This window comes from Arachis ipaensis, chromosome B10 (assembly GCF_000816755.2).
Source record: "Arachis ipaensis cultivar K30076 chromosome B10, Araip1.1, whole genome shotgun sequence".
NCBI lineage: Eukaryota > Viridiplantae > Streptophyta > Magnoliopsida > Fabales > Fabaceae > Arachis > Arachis ipaensis.
In genome coordinates, this window is record NC_029794.2 from 126468613 (window position 1) to 126472650 (window position 4038).

General features: G+C 31.4%; 1 long non-coding RNA gene across 1 annotated transcript; it reads right to left on the reverse strand.

Annotated features, from left to right (window-relative positions):
• LOC107621943 lies at positions 1501-3374 on the reverse strand. The gene is made up of 2 exons (XR_001616000.2): positions 3045-3374; positions 1501-1972 (listed from the first exon to the last, which is right to left on the reverse strand). It is a non-coding gene; the product is annotated as an uncharacterized LOC107621943 (long non-coding RNA).

The window sequence follows — 4038 nt, forward strand, 5'->3', positions numbered from 1 at the left end:
AAAACTGCCACAATTTTCTAAGTTAAAACGGTGGTTTTTGAATAGTTTAAAACGTCGGTTCAAACTGCCATTATTTCTAAATAAAAGCGTTTTCTAGTTGGTTAAAATGGCAGTTTAAACTGTCGCTATTTCCAGGGTTAAAACGGCGATTTTTGTTGGTTAAAATGACGGTTCAAACTGTCGTTATTTCTATGATGAAAATGGTATTTTTAGTTGGTTAAAATGGCATTTATGAACTGTCATTTTTACTCTAACAGAGTAGCATTTTGGTTGGTTAAAACGGCGTTTAAAACCGCCGTTTTTACTGAGTTAAAACGGCGTTTTTAATTGGTTAAAATGGAGTTTGAAATCGCTATTTTTACCGAGTTAAAATGACATTTCATGTTGTTTAAAATGGCAGTTACAAACCGCCTTTTTTACCGGATAAAAGTGATTTTTTTATCATTTAAAAAGACAAATTTTAACCGTCATTTTTATCGCATTAAACATAATTTTTAGATTAAACTTTCTCAATAACAAAAAATCAATACCCATAAACAAAATATTATATAACTCATAAACAATATATTAAACATAATATATAATTTTTTTAGTATTGAAAATCAAAAGTAATAACTTCTATACAAATAAAGTATCTAACATAACATGATCTTTTAATTATAAATGTCTTAACATGTAGCATAAAATCTCCATTATAGCTTTTAGTGTACTTTGTCATGTTAATCTCTGTTCCTCACTCCAATTCTTCTTTTGTCTTGATTATTTGCTTCTAGAGTGCTTACTTTGATTTTAATTTTGAATATTTTTGCGTATAAATTTGCTTCCTATTCATTTAAAAACAGATTCTGCAAGAAGTCAGTTAAAGATAAAAGTTACATTATAATTTAAAATCTCCATATTCTACCAATGAATAAAGACAGTTAAATATATTACCTCTCTACCAATGAATAAAAAGGCCAGATCCAAAGGCTCCAATAAATAAAATAGACTTTGCTAAATTTTTTGAAGAAATGATATAATAATTTACAGAATCTTTCATTCCATTTTCTGAAACCCTGTAATGATACAAGAACAGATCAATCTACTATTTAGTCATATCAACAAACCAAAACCCGGATATAATACCAACTTCCCTTGATTTCTTTTGCACAACTTGAAAATCCTTTTTACATCTAGTGGGCACACCTTTCCAAGTTTCCCTAAACAGTTTGATACTCCCTTTTAATCCATGGAACTCCCTAAACAGTTTTATGAAAATCTATGCATAAAACCTTTCTTTTACCCAATGATAAGCTTCAAGATCAACACAACTAAATCTAATGATGATACCATTATCCACATCATCATCATCCAAACAAACCACCATATGTCATCTATCAATATAATAATCACAATTCACTAATCTTTACTTTGAAAATCAGGAAAGTCCTTCATATTATCTCTAATTTTACTTTGAAAATTCAAAATTTACAGTAGTTACTAGTTGTAGCATCATCAATATAATAATCACACTTCACTAGACAAAAAGAGTTTAACTTGGACACATTTTCAGTATCACTTCATCTATCCTACATATTCATCAATCATATATTGCCAAATCCCTAAAAGTATCTAACTTCTACACTAATCATACTAAAGGTACGCATTTAATAGCATCCTTAGATGGTATTGTAAAACAATGGATAAGAAAATTAAAGAAAAAAAAAGAAGAGACTAACTAGAGAAAGAGCAGCAATAAGGTGATTCCCAGCATTATTCGACTCTCGAAAACTGAGTGACTAATAACCAATAAAAAAAACAAAAATTAAAAAACAAAGCAAGTACTAAATAAATTAAAGCTTCTTTTGCCATATGGCCACTGCTAACCAAAGCCTTGACAAACACATGATTCGAAAGCACATCGAGCTTCTTTTGCCCTTTGTCATTGATTGCTGCATTCACCTTCTTTAGTGTAAGCCTACTTCTCATGTATCTAATATTAGTCACAAAGTGTTAGATAATGTAGAAATGAAACCTGGATAGATACAAATTCATTACCAAAAGCCAAAACACAAAGGTATCATCAAATAACCAAACAATGAGAAGGAAAAGAAATTTCAAAAACTGTTGGATTGCTTTAAGAGATTTTTATTTAAAGACCAGAAGCAATGGAAAAATTGAAAGGATTGAAACTACAAGGACGATTGGATTTTTTATTTTTCTTTCTCTGAGCATGCAATGTACACAAATATTATATAGTCTAAGATAAACTCAAACTACTTATGATGACAAGGAATCTAGTTCACTTGCAGTAACATGGCACACTGGTGGTGAACTCAGTTATTCAAGGCAAGGCCAAATATCATATTTTGAATCAACAAATCAAAATCAAACTCTAAGCAATTAGGAATTTCCAGTATGAAGTGTACATGCATATAGAAAGTAAATTAGGCAAGTGTTTTAACTTTCAATTACCAAATCAGAACATAACATAAGATCTCCTACTTCAGCAAATAAAAACGCTCAGAAGGAATAATACTTTATCTGCGTAATTTGAGTGAAATATTTTTATCTACTTTGTCTAAAATAAACCACTCTATATAATTGTAATAATCTTATGCCTTCAGTAACATTGACATTATATATCTAAGAGTAATTATACTGAGAGGTTAATCTGACATAAAAAAAATTACCAAAAGCCTAGAAACTAAGGAAATTAGATTCTTAATTCGACAATAAGCAAAAACAAATAACCATTGATAGAAAATTACAAATTTAAAAACTCTAAATTTCGGAAAAATTGAAAAGAATAAAGAAAGACTTAATTTGGCGCTGGCGAATGAGGACCTTGGTGTGTTGGATTGACTTGGCCATGCTGAACTTGAAGATGAGAGTTTGGAGGTGATGCTCGAGGAAGTTCTCGACGATGAGAACGAACACGTAATCATAGTAGTTACAGAGAAGGCAGAACAAAATTGCAAAAGCTCGCTAAAGGCAGCAATAATGTTGCTTGCCCCAACGAGGTGATAAACAAAGTAGCTAGGAGATGAGATGCGATGGCTAACCTTCAGTTCGAAGCTATAACAAGATCATAGAAGCTCATTGAAGGCAGCGACATGATGTTGCTAGATGTGGCGAGGGGATGAGCGGTAGTGAGAAGATGAACGATGGCAGTGAATTAAGCGGCGGCAACAAATCTTTAAATCGAAGCCTGATCGAGAACCAAATCGTAGAAGCTCATTGAAGGCAGCAACAACAATATTTCTTGTAGCACGAGGAGATGAGCAGCAACGAGGGGATGAACGACAGTGACCTGAGATGTAGGACAACGGCATGAGATGAACGGTGGAAAGAGATTAGGATTTGTCATTCACATTACCCACAATTTCTCATATACAACAACACTAATTACCCGAATTAAAAGAGAAACAGAAAATGATAGTGGGTCAACTAAAACCGCCACAAAAATCGTGCGAATTCTAGTAGAGACTAAAAGCGTCGAGATTAGCCAAAAAATGGCAGTTTTGTGCAACCACCGTAAAATTAGTGTCATTTTAATCCAAATTTTTTTGTAGTGAAACTGTTAGCTAAAGCATTAGTGTTATATAAAAAGGAGTGACTAGTGCATTGTTGTTAGATATATAACCATTCATATTATCTTTTTCTATCAGTTTAAGCTTTTGTGATAAATGATTTTATGACATGGTATCAGAATTTTATTTCCAAAAGATCTAGAATTCAAATCTTAGTGAACCCAAAAGTGAAAAAAATAGCATAAGGTAAATAAAAGGTGAAAAATAAATCTATGCAAAAATTAAACAAATCTAGAAGAGGCTCTTACTTGAGAAGAAGTGTTAGATATAACCATTCATGTTATCTTTTCCTATCAACTTAAACTTTTGACATAAGTGATTTTATGACAATTGTTCAATGAAGCACATAATTTTGTATTCATTCTATCTCTAATTAAAATACAATAGTTCCTTTTCTTTCTCTAATTTCTCTGTTTTCTCTGTGTTTCTTAATGCTCAAACAACTATATCATTATTTTCTTATTTG